This window comes from Dendrobates tinctorius, unplaced genomic scaffold (genome assembly GCF_039654945.1).
Source record: "Dendrobates tinctorius isolate UK_male_01 unplaced genomic scaffold, ASM3965494v1 ptg000209l, whole genome shotgun sequence".
Taxonomy (NCBI): domain Eukaryota; kingdom Metazoa; phylum Chordata; class Amphibia; order Anura; family Dendrobatidae; genus Dendrobates; species Dendrobates tinctorius.
The window spans coordinates 1695985-1713612 of NW_027361876.1; the positions used below are offsets into that span (position 1 = coordinate 1695985).

The 17628-nt window shown below is 39.7% G+C and overlaps 1 protein-coding gene across 2 annotated transcripts in view; it reads left to right on the forward strand.

Moving 5' to 3' along the window:
* Positions 1-603: 603 nt before the first annotated feature.
* Positions 604-17628, forward strand: part of SLC38A4 (solute carrier family 38 member 4) — a 192375-nt gene continuing 175350 nt past the window's right edge. For both annotated transcript variants that reach the window (XM_073554237.1, XM_073554238.1), the window contains exon 1: positions 604-763. The gene's annotated coding sequence lies outside the window, so the exon portion shown is untranslated. The remainder of the gene's footprint in view (positions 764-17628) is intronic.

The following is a 17628-nucleotide window of genomic DNA, read 5'->3' on the forward strand; positions in this document are numbered from 1 at the left end:
TTAGGGTTTGGGTTAGGGTTAAGTATGATTTGGTTAAGGGTTAGGGTCAGGGTTAGGGTTAGGGTTAGGGTCAGGGTTAGGGTTAGGGTTAGGGTCAGGGTTAGGGTTAGGGTTAGGGTTAGTTAGGGTTTAGGGTTTGGGTTAGGGTTAAGTATGATTTGGTTAAGGGTTAGGGTCAGGGTTAGGGTTAGGGTCAGGGTTAGGGTTAGGGTTAGGGTCAGGGTTAGGGTTAGTAAAGTCATGGTTTGGGTTAGTGTGAGGGGCCACCTAATGTTGGAAAAAAACGCAAACGCGGTAAAAACGCACTAAAAACGCATACAAACGCATAAAAACGCTGCGTTTTTTTCATGCATGCTCATAAAAATGCTTGAAAAAAACGCAGCAGTTGTATGCTTTTGTATGCGTTTTTTCAATGCGTTTTTTTGCGGGAACGCGCTGCAAAAAAAAGCAAGTGTGAAACTAGCCTTAACAGCATAAAATACAGTATACTGTATATGACAGTTTATTACCTAATTTGTTTGCTAGGAATAAATATCTCTATTATTTGGAAGGCATTTACAACACCTTACATCAGGAGCAATGGATACTGTTTGCAAATGTCTAAGATTACAGGAGGGTTCCTTTAAAAGTAGGATCAGCCCTCTGTGAAATGTGATGCTGAGAGGCAGACCTCTTCCCCATCAGCAAAAAAAGCAAATCAGTAAATGTAAGATCGTTCTGCAGACACAGGCGGCTGAATCTTCTGCGGACTTTACAGAACAAGGTGGGTGCGCTCCATTAATTCAGTGCAGATTGCGGCAATGGTTCCCTATCACTCTAGTTTGTAGGGACAGGTCATCACTACAGTTACATTGAAAGTAATCCTTCTTGGTTGTATTTAAAATGATTTTTTTGCACAAGAGGGAATATATGCACTCACAGGGAATGTAAAGCCTATTTTCTGCATTCTTATTTTTAGCTCTTTTTGTAGTGGCCTTGGTGACACAGATGGGATTGTACAATCTGGATTAATGCTTCATGTTTCCAGGTCTTTTTGTGTACACTGCATTGCACTTGTTGAACCAGAGGAATAACATACTGCATTGCTGGAGTAACCACAGGAGCTGGCGGCTTTGGTACTAAACTGACACCGGCTGTAATAGTTCATTTTCCACTGGCATCTCTATGGTCAGTCATCTGTCATTATATTATCCAGATTATATGTCCTGGATGCAAATCTCTGCTGCAAGCAACCATGGTGCTGAGGATTAGGGTATGCCCTAGAAATTAGGCAGCCCTTACTGCTGACACCTATGCTATGGTAACGTCCTACTCGTCAGCACTCTGCAGTGATCACCAGGGATACTTTGCGGCCAAGCTGTTACATTACATCTAGGAACATCACATATGGTGCCAGCCAATACAGGTCGTGTCCTAACAATACCCAACTATTTATTGAATGCAGATGGCTCTTATTTTTTAATATAAATATTCTATATGCTTGTTTTATTTATTTTTTTTTTATATATTTTTTAAAATCTGTTACTGGAATTATAAAACTTGCCCATAGCCAAACATAGAGGTATTCAAGATCTATATTTGCCACAACTTCACTTCATTTTCATCATGTTACAAAATAAATTTACTTGCTGCCCACTTGTGATTTACAGTCCACCTGCACCTTTATATCATGAGACCAAGCACCAAATGGCACACCAGTTGTTTAATGCTGAGATGGAAGTAAGACTTACTTTTTAGAGTGTTATCATAGTTTTTTTTATAATAGGGAGTTGTATTCCTGTGTTTGCTCAGGATAACACTTTCTAATATTAATAACACTATTGAGAACTTCAAGGGGTTGTCCACCACACCTTCTCAATCATTATGTTCCTCCCAGTATAATAATAACATCTACACTCCCCACTAGTGGTGGTACTGTCCCGGCGGTTTTGGCACTGGCTCTCCTGGGGCTCTCGGGACTTTATGTCATGAAATCCATATGAACAATCACCGCTGGCTTCACTCTCCCCTCCTTCAGACATATCAGGACATCCGGAGACATGGAAAGGGCAGCTGCAGCTCTCACTTCCTCTGGATGGCAATTACATATGTAGGAGGCAAAGGTGAAGCTAGTAGTGATTGGCCATAGGTAGAGCCCTGGGGGAGCCAGTACCAACACCGCAGGAACAACGCTAGCAGAGGTATTATTATTTTACTGAGGGGAACAGTGATTCAGAAGGGGGTGTCTGAGTAGTGGACAACTCCTTTAAGCCCTCTACTGAACAATTTTAAGCCCCCATGCTCTAGGTGGTGGAAATGCTCCCATAAATCAATTTCTTCATCGTACAAGATATATAAGAAGCTTTAGTAGAAGTCCCATAGATCGTAAATTTACGATCCACATTGCATAGGGATACTGATAATTCCCTCCATATACTACAGCACTGGAGCATTGTTCATTCATGGTTCTGTGGACACAGCCATTTAGAGTTTGTGGAATAATCTCACTAGAATGACCGTTCCGGATAGTTCTGTGTGGACCACCATCTGTTCCATGAAATGACATAGAAGTGTTTTATACAATTTTACTAGACTATTCGGGACCAGTCAGAATCATGGGATATGCAGATATGTCACTTCGCAAACAAACACACAAGAAAAATATCTCGATGCAGAATGTTAGCACAACAAAAGCCACAAAACTTGCATAGGTAATAGTTGGGTGTCGGATTCCACTGTTCTGAGTCACAATATCTTGCCAAATTGTGGTATGTTTGTCTTTTTAAGAAATGCTACCTATGCACATTGTCTATTAACTACTTAAAGTGAAAATGTTTTCACATCTGTAGAGTAATAGAACCTAGAAAGTTTAAAGTAGGTGCCCCCTTTCAGAAAAGCTTTAGAGGGATTAAATAGCAAACTGCTGTTCACTCACCATCCCCGGGTCTGGAGCTGTGGCTCTGTCACTGCTCCCCATGTCTGGTATTGGCTGCGGCACTGAAATCACCTCAAAGGTGCAGCAGCCAATCCATCAGGTCAGTGTCTCTAAAGGGGGTCTTCCGTCTACACAGGTAGAGCCACTGATCAGCTGAGACGCTGTGGATGTAACTGGGTTTAGCGCCAGAGACAATGAATTTATAAGAAACTATAGCCGGGATAATGGTTTTCTGAATGGGGACAATCCCTGTAAGTATAAATTTGCCTAAAGCTATGGTATGGGAAAATGTATTTATACTATCCCTAATTGTAAATTACTAAAGATGATTTTTAATTATGATTCATCAAACAATTATCAGTCAGTAAAATCAAGTAACTATTAAATTCTTGGGAGACATGATGACCATCTGGCTATACAACTGCCTAAAGATCAAAAGGGAAAGGTATAGTACCAAAGTCTGGAATGTGTGCATTTTTCCAATATATGCTGCTCCACAGATGATATCATTAGTGGTTATCCCTTTTCCAATGGAAGGGTACGGAGACGTTGAAAGAACAGTCACATTTTAATTTTCTGTAACTTTAATTCTGTAATTTTCTGTAACTGGTGACAGGTCTTATTTGTGTAAACACTTTGTGTGTTTATCTTTTCGCTACAAAGTAATGAAATGTGCATATCCGTGTATTTATTACTGTGCTTAAATGCGTACATAAAAAAATGGTCACATGGTTTCATAGGTTGAAAAAAGACCTAGGTCCTCTAAGTTCAACCTTCCTCCAGCAATTGTCCATTTTGTCACTAAATTAGCTATAACCCACAATGTTATGTGTAGGTGTCAGTGCTTTGGATCAATGTGTGTTCTTTGTGTCCATTTTTCCCACCAGTGTGTCATCAGTGTGTGGTCAGTATGTCAGTTTCTCCCATTAGTGTGTCATCAGTGTACAGTCCGTGTGTCAGTGTTTACCATCAGTGTGTCATCAGTGTACAGTCCGTGTGTCAGTGTTTACCATCAATGTGTCATCAGTTTGTGGTCCAATTGTCCGTTTTTCCCATCAGTGTGTTCTCAGTGTATGGTCCGTATGTCCATTTTTCCCATCATTGTGTCATCAATGTAAGGTCTGTGTGTCAGTGTTTACCATCAGAGTGTCATCAATGTATGGTCTGTGTGTCAGTGTTTCCCATCAGTGTGTCATCAGTGTATGGTCCGTATGTCCGTTTTTCCCATCAGTGAGTCATCAGTGTATGGTCCGTGTGTTAGTGTTTACCATCAGAGTGTCATCAGTGTATGGTCCGTATGTCCGTTTTTCCCATCAGTGTGTCATCAATGTAAGGTCCAATCTTCCGTTTTTCCCATAAACGTGTCATCAGTGTATGGTCCGTGTGTCAGTGTTTACCATCAGTGTGTCATCATTGTATGGTCCATGTGTCAGTGTTTACTATCAGTGTGTCATCAGTGCATGGTCCGTATGTCCGTTTTTCCCATCAGTGTGTTATCAGTGTAAGGTCCAATTTTCCGTTTTTCCCATAAACGTGTCATCATTGTATGGTCCGTATGTCCGTTTTAACTATCAGTTTGCCAACAATGTTTTAGATCATTGTATCATCAGGGTATGTTCTGTGTGTCCCTTATTATCAACAGTGTCAGTGTTTTTTCGCGGATGGATAAATAAATTACAAAGTTTTTCCTATCCTTTGTTATATTATATACAGACAGCGCACAGATAGCATCCGCATGCCATCCATGTTTTTCACAGACCCATAGACTTACATTTGCCTTTTTTTTAATCCCTGATACCGGAGAAAAACATTTCACCATGAGCTTTGCTTGACAAACTGTCTGTGACAAATCATGGCCATGTGAAAAGCACCATAGATTATACTGGGTACGTCTTGTATGCGTGAACAACACAGAGAGAACACGTATGTGCAAGACAGACATCTGAATGAAGCCTAACCGATATATGTCAGAACACATTTTTATTTGCGTAGGCCAGCACCCTATTTATAACACATGAGATAAAATGGCTGGAATAGGCCTTTGTTAAATTGGTGTCTCATGATGACTGTAAGTCACAATTTAGAAAAAAAATTAATATAAGCGGGTGTTGTTTTTCCTGACAGTTGTTTTCATGCACACTAAGGGCAGTTTCACACGTCCAGATAATTCCGGTACCGGAAAAACCGGTACCGGAGCTGTCCGTGTCCGTGTGTCCGTGTGCATACGTATGCCATCCGTGTGCTATCCGCATGTCTGTGTGTACCATCCATGTGCTGTCCGTATGCTGTCCGTGTGTCCTTGTCCGTCTTTTTGAAAAATTACTTTCAATGTTAACCCTTTGACTTTTAAGAACGCACACGGATCGCACACGGACCGCACACGGACAGCATCTGTGTGCGGTACGTGTTTACACGGACCCATTGACTTGTATGGGTCCGTGTGATCCGTGCTGTTGCACAAAAACGGACATGTCAGCGTGTTTTGCACACGGACACACGGTCCAAGAAAACACGCTGGCATCTGCATAGACACATTCATGAGAATGTGTCTACGTGTGTCAGTGTCTTCGGTACGTGAGAAAACTGTCACTACACGTACCGGAGACACTGACGTGTGAAACTGCCCTAAAAGTGGATGTGATACTTTTTTTTAAAAAAATGACCTCTTAAAGTGACATATACCATGTGTCTCTCAGCCTTGTTACTCCCTAGCAAACCCCTAGCATCCCTGGCTCTGTCATAATAAACCACATGTGGCCTATAGGAAAGATACAGTAAATGTTATTTTCAGCTGCTGATTTTTTTTTAGCCATAAGGAATATACAGCCGGAGCTGACAATGTGCATTTTTAAATAGTTCAGCTATTCACCCTCAGGCTTCATGTGACTTCTGACATCCACATTGTGATATGTCAATCATGGTATTCTTGTTAACTACTTACTAGTTACTACTGTACTAATACATCCAATAAACGTCTATTACTGGCTGGGGGGGCAGTGTGCTCCCACTTTTACAATAGGATGTGTATGGATGTGCGAATTATATGTTTTACATTCCATAGAATGTCTATTGTGCTTCACACAGATCATCATACTGCTTGGATAAGGCTGGTTTCACACTTGCGTTTTTTTTTGCGGTATTTTAGCGCTAAAAAATGCATGCGTTTTTTTTTCCTATACTTTGCATGGGATGCGCTTATGTGTGCATACACATGCGTTTGTATGCGTTTTTCCGCGCATGCGTTTTTTTGCGGTATGCACTCGAGCGCACAAAATGCATCCTGTTGCATTTTTTGGGCGTCCGACTTGCCTCAAAAAAACGCATGCGCACGCAATGCGTTTTTTTACAGCAAGACACCCATTATAAGTCTATGGGTGCGCATATGTGCGCATTGGCATGCTTATGTATGCGTTTTTTTGCGCATGCGTTTTTTTTTTTTACCATTAGTTGGACAATGGAATTTAGGGGTTTGGGTTAGAGTTAGGGTTAGTTAAGGGGGTTTAGGGCTAGGGTTAGGGTTAGCTAGGGTTTAGGGTTAGGGTTAGGGTTAGTATGGTTTGGTTAAGGGTTAGGGTTAGGGTCAGGGTTAGGGTTAGGGTTAGTATGGTTTGGTTAAGGGTTAGGGTTAGGGTCAGGGTTAGGGTCAGGGATAGGGTCAGGGTTAGGGTTAGGGTTAGGGTCAGGGTTAGGGTCAGGGTTAGGGTTAGGGTTAGGGTTAGTAAAGTCATGGTTTGGGTTAGTGTGAGGGGCCACCTAATGTTGGAAAAAAACGCAAACGCGGTAAAAACGCACTAAAAACGCATACAAACGCATAAAAACGCTGCGTTTTTTTCATGCATGCTCATAAAAATGCTTGAAAAAAACCCAGCATTTGTATGCGTTTGTATGCATTTTTTCAATGCGTTTTTTTGTGGGAAAAACGCGCTGCAAAAAAAAGCAAGTGTGAAATTAGCCTTAAAGGCAACATCGTACTGGTTCCGTGTCAGTGTTATACTGGACAGAGCTCCCACCATCCGCATTGCTGTTTTCATCCAAGGGGCAGCATTAATGACCACAGTGGGACAGCCTCACTTTGCAGCTCAGAAGCGCTTGGAATGTTGTTTGTAGAACACAAGAATGGAGGCGGAACGGTGCACAACCCCGCCGTGCTGCCTTGCTAAAATAAAATATAGTACCTTATGCTGAACATAGGTGTCAACATTTATGGATACATATGGAATATTTGTATACAAAGGTATACAATACTTCTTTAGTTGTTATACAAAACATCTACAGTATTTGTAAACTACTTCTACATCAGAGCACTGAAGAGAGCTGTACAATACAAAATCTGTAACCTTTACATTCTGTTTGTAGTAATAGTGTCCTTGTTTTGCCTTTTTAAACAATCATCCTATAACAAGAGATTTATGCAAGCTATATTGTAATAATCATTTTTGTTTATTCGTTTTATCTTAGAACACCACATGTCACGTGCCATCCTAGGTGATACCTGACCTAACTTTGGCATCTATCACATGTTCCTTTTAGTTTTTTAGTTTTTTTTTTTTCATCTATCACATGGTTCTTTTGGCACTCAGATTTAAAATCTGCACACTATTTAAATGGTACTATTGCTGCCTTTGCTATACTTGTGGGCTTTCCTGATGAAGAAGCCTTTTGTACTTTGATACGCGTAGAGTGAGCCACTATCCATTTGACATTCTGGGATATACGTCTCATCATTGATCAGCAAGCGCGGAAATCATCCACAAACCTCCCCTTTCTTTCCTCGATCATAGAAATAAAATAAGTTTTTCCAATAATTTAAAATATATATATATATATATATACATTCAGAATGTCTTTGAAGCAGGAAGAGTTGGTACCAAATATTGTGATTGTATTTTAGATTTCACAGTGAATGCGGCTAATATATTTCTATCAGTATTCTGGGCTGTAGACATAAATCTTTATGATCTCTATGATTCTGGCGGCTGCCTGGTTGCTGAGACAGCCTCAACTGCATTGTTCCTGCTGAGAATAAGCTGTGTAGACTGGAACCCATGTGGTAGTGGACAGTATCAAAATAACCAAGGGATGTCCACTGTCCCAGTGACCCATGTGAGTGTTAGGTCTCTTTTGCACTTCAGTCTTTTGACGTCAGTCGAAATCCGCCCTTTTATTAAAAAAAAGGATCCGTTTTATTTTTTTTTTTTGGCGGAACCGCTTTTTTTTCCCATAGGCTAACATTAGCGGTGGATTGTGATGGAGGGTCGTCCGTTGCATCCGTTTTTTGACGGATCCGTTGGAATTTAAGCATCCGCCGTCTGGAGTAGACAGACAAAGTAACGTTTTTTTCAGCGGCGTGCCCGCTTTTTTAAACTGAGCATGCCCGGAAGATTTTTCCATTCATGCAATTTAACACTAAAAGCTCTCTCTCTCTCTGTTTTTTGGCAATTTGCAACGGATCCGTTTTTTCACACTTTGACAGATTGGAACTGACCTCAAAAGACTGAAGTGTGAAAGAGGCCTAGGAGCAGGGGGATTACCTCATAGTTGGATTTCATAGTCTTCAACTAAATCACTCACTGTATATGAACTTGTACTAATAGGAATAATAAAGTTTGTTTCACCACACATCTCTTACACTCTGATGCCACTTTACAGGGATAATACATATTATGTTTTTTTTTTTGGGGGGGAGATAGTGCACTTATTGATGTCACAGTGCAGAGAATATAAACACTGGCGAGACACTTATCCTTTTAGTCTTGGCAATTGACAACCAGGTGCAACTACAGGCTCCTTGCAGCCAAACACAAACTAGAATCCTGAGTAGCAGTGCACTAAAATAAATTACAAATTGCTTACTTAAAGGGATTTTCCACTTTCAACTAAGTAATAAAGCCAGATAGTCTTCACCACCCCAGATCCAGGGTGGACTCTTTATCACTACTTTGGCTACCATGGTGAAGGCACTATACATTGCACATCACTGCAGCCGGTCTCCAAACACAATGCCTTATACTATCTGCATCTGCTCAGCTCACTGATTGGCTGCAATAGTGATGTATGCTGTGGTTGTGCCGCCACAACTACAAGCAAGTCACAAAGACCAGGGAAGGTAGAGCCCTCTCACTGGTCTCGAGGAGGATGAGTATTTTGTTTGGTTATTTTAAATGACTAGAATCATTTGGACACCTTTTATTGAAAGTGAAAAACTTCTGTAATGTTAATGGCCGAATGGTTTTTAAGAAACTATAGAGCCATTATCATCAAAACAAATTTAAGTGAGTTGCTACTTATCTTGCAAAAAGCTGCTGTGACTTTGTGAAGTAGCTGGGCACACATCATCTGCTATGTGGAACCACTTCTTGGCAGCACTAGCTATAAATTGCTGTACTAATGGCTCTTACAAGATATATATATATACTTACATAGAGAGAGAGAAAATGAGGAAGCAGCACACCATTCTTTTAGTGCAAGAAAAAGATGCTTTACTGGCCCATTGTGCAATGTTTCGGCTCTGTGTGTGAGCCTTCTCCAAGCAATGTGTAAATGCACATACAGTACATAGTATTTAAGGTATATAAATAAGTGAACGTACTTTACAGCAATCAGTCTTATAAGGTTGCTATTCCGTAGTTTGCAATTAATTTTTCAAACATAAAGTGCAAAGGCATATTATTTTAAATAATATGCACTTTTCTGTGGCACTGTATATAGTGCAGTCTTGTGAAGAAATCAGTTAAAAACGAAGTTGGATGCTATCGTCTCCGTTATTGGTATCCTTAGTAGTCAAATGTGCATGTCAGTAAGTAAGTATGTTGAAAAAGTAGAGTGCATGTGCAGTTGCAGTTGTGCTCAGGCGGGTCCAGCTCCATCTTTAGAAGTGGAAAACTTCCAGCGCATGCGCACAGCCATCTCACTGTCAGCGTGACTCGGCACATGTCATTTTTATTTATGTGTATGCCGGCTCCTGAGGAAACCAACGTGAAACGCATGTTGGGGCTGCTGAGCTGAGTCCCCAGGTGGTTACAAATATGGGTAAGCAGAATACCCCATTTTTTACCAGGTGATCTTTGTGACTTCCTTGGTAAGGATTGCTGGTGCCCATCATAGGCTTTATTGACCTGAGTGAGCTATTAGATATATAATGTTATTTATGGACTATTAGGCCAATTATAGATGTGGGTACTATTTCATGTTTTATTGACATTTTTATGGAAGCATCCCTATTTGGGTTGCACTTGCACTTTTTATAACTGGATGTAATTTTCTGTTCCACCCTCCTCCTAGTATTTTGGGACCTTGTGTGTTTTTACACCTGCTATTCTCTAAACTGCTTTATCATTAGTTATATTTATTATGTGTTTTGTATTTATTATATATGTGCTTTGAATAGAATTTTGTATTTTATCTTTGGGACGTTTTTGTACTCTTTCTTTTCTTTTGTATACATAAAGTGCAAAGGCATATTATTTTAAAAAATATTCACTTTTCTGTGGCTTGTGAAGAAATCAGTTAAAAACTCAATTGGTCACAATGTAATCAGCTGTAGGGAGTTATTATACAGTTGTGGCCAAAAGTATTGACACCCCTGAAATTCTGTCAGATAATACTCAGTTTTTTCCTGAAAATGATTGCAAACACAAATTCTTTGGTATTATTATCTTCATTTAATTTATCTTAAATGAAAAAACACAAAAAGAATTGTCCTAAAGCCAAATTTGATATAATTCCACACCAAACATAAAAAAGAGGGTGGACAAAAGTATTGGCACTGTTCGAAAAATCATGTGATGCTTCTCTAATTTGTATAATTAACAGCACCTGTAACTTACCTGTGGCACCTAACAGGTGTTGGCACTAAGTAAATAACACTTGCAGCAAGTTGACATGGATTAAATTTGACTCAACCTCTGTCATGTGTCCTTGTGTGTACCACATTGAGCATGGAGAAAAGAAAGAAGACCAAAGAACTGTCTGAGGACTTGAGAAACCAAATTGTGAGGAAGCATGAGCAATCTCAAGGCTACAAGTCCATCTCCAAAGACCTGAATGTTCCTGTGTCTACCGTGCGCAGTGACATCAAGAAGATTAAAGCCCATAGCACTGTGGCTAACCTCCCTAGATGTGGACGGAAAAGAAAAATTGACAAGAGATTTCAACGCAAGATTGTGCGGATGTTGGATAAAGAACCTCGACTAACATCCAAACAAGTTCAAGCTGCCCTGCAGTCCAAGGGTACAACAATGTCAACCCGTACTATCCGTCGGCATCTGAATGAAAAGGGACTGTATGGTAGGAGACCCAGGAAGACCCCACTTCTTACCCCGAGACATAAAAAAGCCAGGCTGGAGTTTGCCAAAACTTACCTGAAAAAGCCTAAAATGTTTTGGAAGAATGTTCTCTGGTCAGATGAGACAAAAGTAGAGCTTTTTGGGCAAAGGCATCAACATAGAGTTTACTGGAGAAAAAAAGAGGCATTCAAAGAAAAGAACACGGTCCCTACAGTCAAACATGGCGGAGGTTCCCTGATGTTTTGGGGTTGCTTTGCTGCCTCTGGCACTAGACTGCTTGACCGTGTGCAGGGCATTATGAAGTCTGAAGACTACCAACAAATTTTGCAGCATAATTTAGGGCCCAGTTTGAGAAAGCTGGGTCTCCCTCAGAGGTCATGGGTCTTCCAGCAGGACAATGACCCAAAACACACTTCAAAAAGCACTAGAAAATGGTTTGAGAGAAAGCACTGGAGACTTCTAAGGTGGCCAGCAATGAGTCCAGACCTGAATCCCATAGAGCACCTGTGGAGAGATCTAAAAATGGCAGTTTGGAGAAGGCACCCTTCAAATATCAGGGACCTGGAGCAGTTTGCCAAAGAAGAATGGTCTAAAATTCCAGCAGAGCATTGTAAGAAACTCATTGATGGTTACCGGAAGCGGTTGGTCGCAGTTATTTTGGCTAAAGGTTGTGCAACCACAACTATTAGGCTGAGGGTGCCAATACTTTTGTCTGGCCCATTTTTGGCGTTTTGTGTGAAATGATCAATGTTTTGCTTTTTGCTTCATTCCCTTTTGTGTATTTTCATTTAAGACAAATTAAATGAAGATAATAATACCAAAGAATTTGTGTTTGCAATCATTTTCAGGAAGAAACTGAGTATTATCTGACAGAATTGCAGGGGTGTCAATACTTTTGGCCACAACTGTAACACATGACTCACCCCATTCCCAATACCGCCATTATCGGCATCCTTAGAAGTCAAATGCACATGTCAGGAAGTAAGCATATTGAAAAAGTATAGTGAAAGCTCGTACATGCGCATTTGCGCTTCGGCGGGTCCAGCGCCATCTTTAGAAGTGGAAAACTTCCAGCGCATGCGCACAGTTGTCTCACTGTCAGCATGACTCAGCACACGTGTCATTTTTATGTGTCTCCAACACTATCTTACTTGAGGGATTTCACCCATGTAACTTGCCCACATATGTGGGTATGTATCTAGAACAAGCACAAGTATCAGGCTTCAAGGAACTTAGTCCACATATTGAATAAGACTATTTACTGAGAGGAAATGGATCATGACATAGAAATGAAGGCAATGGATTACTCCAACATGGAACAAGAACACCCCCCATTAGCTGAGGCTGGTAACCTGTTAACTATAGAGAACAGTGGGAGTTGTGCGCCCCTCTCAGGGCACAATACTCTAATTCTGTCTCTAAATTGGATATACACCATATAGTGCCAAATTATTTTATAAAAAAATCCTTATAACCTCAGTATAGTCATTTTTGTTGTGGATAGTTAAGATAGTATGAGATGGTTATTGTGAACTAAAAAAAAACTAATCAAAATACATAAAAAATAACATATAAAAAAGAAGCAAAAAGAACATAAATATGACAGGCAGTAATTTTCAACTTAGATGATATTCCATAATGGAATGTATTATGTGTCCCAGCAAGTCCCCATCGATATTATGATCTGTTGGTAGAAAGAAAAGAAAAAATGGTAAATGAACCAATTAATATCTAGCTAACAAACTACTTTGAGGAGAAAAGGAGTTTCACAAGGAGGATCCAAGCAAACAGCATACCTAAAGAGGAATGCTTAATTTATATTCTGAATTGAGACCATGTGGTTTTAATGTATTTAGTATTCCTTAATTTTTAACATTCTGACTCAATCACCACTCCTTGTCCTGCTGCATTTAAATTATCATTACTTATTTTTTTCTTCATTCGTAATCTGCTAAAAAGCAGCAACAAGGCAGCACAAAATGTTTTTTACAGATAATAATCAGAAAACAATGGCCATCAGGCAAGGAAGTAAAAACTTCGCCCTCAGCAAAGCCATGGGCAGAGTGCCTTGTGATTTGGTTTGGAGGGCAAGCAGGGGTTAAAAATGAATATGGTTAGAAGCCTAGACTCAGGGGGTCAAAAGTTTAGAGGGATTGGACAGTAAGGTTTATCTGTCTCACGAGGGATGGCAGCAATCAGCAAGAGGTACCAAGAGCAAAGGTTCCCCCCTCCCGCCCTGTAATTTAGGGGTTCAAGTAAGGTAAAAAATATCAAAAATGTTGGATGATGTCATTGGGTCATTTCAGTGAGAGGTAGTGAGGGGGTTCTTGGAATTGGTGGAAAAATTGTGGTGGATGGTAACCTCCCCTTTATGTTTGGATTATGGTTAATTGCCTGGTGGATTTTGGGGCTCTACAGGGTGATGTCCGACAACAAAGGTGCCCCCCGAGCCTGTGGTCGCGACTGGGGGTAATGCTGGATGGTTAATTATTATTTACTGGTTTCTGCCAGGATTTGGAGCTCCACGAACCTTACAAAAATTTATTTATTGTAATGTTTGTTAATAAAAGGCTGATTTGGCCAATTTATCCAAAGATAAAGGTTTCATAGAATCATAGAATCGTAGAGTTGGAAGGGACCTCCTGGGCCATCTGGTCCAACCCCCTGCTCAAACCAGGATTCGCTAAATCATCCCAGTCAGATGTCTGAATTAAAACAGTGAGGGTGATATCCTGGATGAATTTAATAGTTAATAAAGCAATATAGTAGAATATAATAAAATACAAATTAGAACCACCCCTCTGAAACGATGGATGCAGACCATCCGGGAAAAGTGACTATACACACTGAATATGGGGGAAAAAAACGGCAAGGTAACAAATGGATGTAAATAAAATGTATGCAACAACACGCAAAAATAATTAAAATACCCTTTATTAAAATATGGGTGTACACATTAGACAATTAAAAAGAAAGGCATCCCAAATGTATACATGGTATAATAATGTGATATGCTATAGCATAGAGCTTAATAAATAACCATGTAAAAACAGGCTCAATAATGAACAGGTAATAATTGTATATTTATATTGAGACCCCCAAAGAATTAAATAAAGTGATGTGCAACATGAAAAGAAAAAGAGAAAGAAAAATGAAAAATAAAAAATAAAACATTTTTGATAATGCACAAATAATGTGACAAAAAATGTCAATGCATGACAAAAATATGTGGAAAAACGAGTGCACAAATAATGAAAACAAAAAATGCCAAAGTGTGTCCAACAGAAGCCACACTGGATGTGTGGAAACCACAAAGAGTGAGGATCAGGGGATAAGACAACTACCTGGTGAGCCCTTAATGGTGCCTGTAACGCGCCCCGACGCGCGTTTCGGAGTAAGTCTCCTTTGTCCCCCTGACGAAGGAGACTTACTCCGAAATGCGCATCGGGGCGCGTTACAGGCACCATTAAGGGCTCACCAGGTAGTTGTCTTATCCCCTGATCCTCACTCTTTGTGGTTTCCACACATCCAGTGTGGCTTCTGTTGGACACACTAGCATTTTTTGTTTTCATTATTTGTGCACTCGTTTTTCCACATATTTTTGTAATGCATTGACATTTTTTGTCACATTATTTGTGCATTATCAAATATTTTTTATTTTTCATTTTTCTTTCTCTTTTTCTTTTCATGTTGCACATCACTTTATTTAATTCTTTGGGGGTCTCAATATAAATATACAATTATTACCTGTTCATTATTGAGCCTGTTTTTACATGGTTATTTATTAAGCTCTATGCTATAGCATATCACATTATTATACCATGTATACATTTGGGATGCCTTTCTTTTTAATTGTCTAATGTGTACACCCATATTTTAATAAAGGGTATTTTAATTATTTTGCGTGTTGTTGCATACATTTTATTTACATCCATTTGCTACCTTGCCGTTTTTTTCCCCCATATTCAGTGTGTATAGTCACCAGTCAGATGTCTGTCCAGCCTCTGTTTGAAGACTTCCATTGAAGGAGAACTCATCACTTCTCGTGGCAGCCTGTTCCACTCATTGATCACTCTAACTGTCAAAAAGTTTTTTCTAATATCTAATCTGTGTCTCCTCCCATTCAGTTTCATCCCATTGCTTCTAGTCTTTCCTTGTGCAAATGAGAATAAAGTTGATCCTTCTACAATGTGACAGCCCTTTAGATATTTGTAGACAGCTATTAAGTCTCCTCTCAGTCTTCTCTTTTGCAAACTAAACATTCCCAAATCCTGCAACCTTTCCTCATAAGACAGGGTTTGCAGACCAGTCACCATTCTGGTCGCTCTTTTCTGAACTTGCTCCAGTTTGTTGATGTCTTTTTTAAAATGTGGTGCCCAAAACTGGACACAATATTCCAGATGAGGTATGACCAAAGAGGAGTAGAGGGAAATAATGACTTCACGTGATCTAGACTGTATGCTTCTGTTAATACATCCTAGAATTGCATTTGCCTTTTTTGCTGCTGCATCACACTGTTGACTCATATTCAGTCTGTGATCTATTAGTATACCCAAGTCTTTTTCACATGTGCTGTCACTTAGCCCTATTCCTCCCATTCTATATATGCTTTTTTCATTTTTATTGCCCAGATGTAGTACTTTGCATTTCTCCCTGTTAAAAACCATTCTGTTAGTTGCTGCCCACTTCTCCAGTTTATTTAAATCTTTTTGAATCCTCTCTCTCTCTTCTCTAGTATTAGCTATCCCTCCTAGCTTTGTGTCATCAGCAAATTTAATCAGTTTACCCTCAATTCCTTCATCTAAATCGTTGATAAAGATGTTGAACAATACAGGGCCCTGGACAGAGCCCTGTGGTACCCCACTTGAGACATTCTTCCAACTGGATGTGCAGCCATTTACGACCACTCTTTGGGTCCGATCACTAAGCCAGTTATGAATCCACCTAACAGTTGCCTTGTCCATTCCATACTTAGTCATTTTTTCAATAAGGATTGTATGAGAGACTTTGTCAAATGCTTTGCTGAAGTCAAGATATACTATATCTACAGCATTTCCTTGATCCACCCAATCAGTGATACCGTCATAGAAGGAAATTAAGTTAGTCTGACATGACTTATTAGTTACAAACCCATGCTGACTCTGTTTAATCACTTCATTCTTATCCAGGTATTGATATACATGTTGTTTAATAATTTGTTCAAAGATCTTTCCTGGTATAGAAGTCAGACTCACCGGCCTATAGTTGCCTGGGTCCACCTTCTTCCCCTTTTTGAAGATAGGAACAACATTTGCTCTTCTCCAGTCTTCTGGCACTTCTCCTGTTCTCCAAGAATTTTCAAAGATTATGGAGAGGGGTTCAAAAATTTCTTCTGCTATCTCCTTCAGTACTCTGGGGTGTAATTCATCTGGACCTGGAGACTTGAATTCATTTAGGTTAGCTAAGTGTTTCCTCACTATCTTTCTGTTTATAGATATCCTGGATTCTTCTATTCCCTTAATAGGACAGTGAATAACAGTTGATGTTACATTTCCTTTCTGAGAGAAAACAGATGCAAAATAGGAATTTAAAAGTTCAGCCTTCTCAACATCCTGTCTTACCATTTCATCATTTTCATCCTGTAAAAATCCTATAGCATCTTTGACTTTTCTTTTACTTTTGACATATCCCCAAAATCCTTTATTATTGCTTTTGACATCTCTTGCAAGCCTCAATTCATTTTCAGCTTTAGATAATCTGATTTGTGCCCTGCAGGTTCTGCAGACAGCATTATATTCTTCTTTAGATATGCCTCCCTCTTTCCATTTTATAAACATTTTTTTCTTCCTTTTTAGCATGTGCTTAAGTTCTGTGTTCATCCATCCTGGTTTCCTTAAATGCTTCCTATTCTTCCCTCTTTTCGGAATTGTTAACAACTGTGCTTTGAGAATTTCATTTTTCAAGATTTCCCATCCTTCCTGGACATTTTTGTCTTTAAGGATATCCAGCCATTGGATCCCTCCAATTCTCTTTCTGAATCCCTTAAAATCTGCCTTTCTGAAATCTAACCTTGACGTCTGAGTCTTCACAGGTCTTCCGCCTCTAGTTATCCAAAATTCTAAAATAGCATGGTCGCTACCTCCTAGGGTCCCAGCCACTTTTACCTCCTCAACCATTTCCTCCCTGTTTATAAGGATTAGATCCAAGGTAGCAGTTCCCCTTGTTTTCTCCCCTACCTTTTGGAAGATAAAGTTGTCAGCAAGAGAGGATAAGAATTTCCTTGACCTGTTAGTTTTGCCTGAGAGAGATTCCCAACAAATATCTGGATAGTTGAAATCTCCCATGACAACTATGTCATATTTTTTGGAGAACTTGGCCATTTGATGCATAAAGAGTTCATCCATATCTTCAGCTTGCACAGGCGGCCTGTAGTAAATGCCTACAATGGTG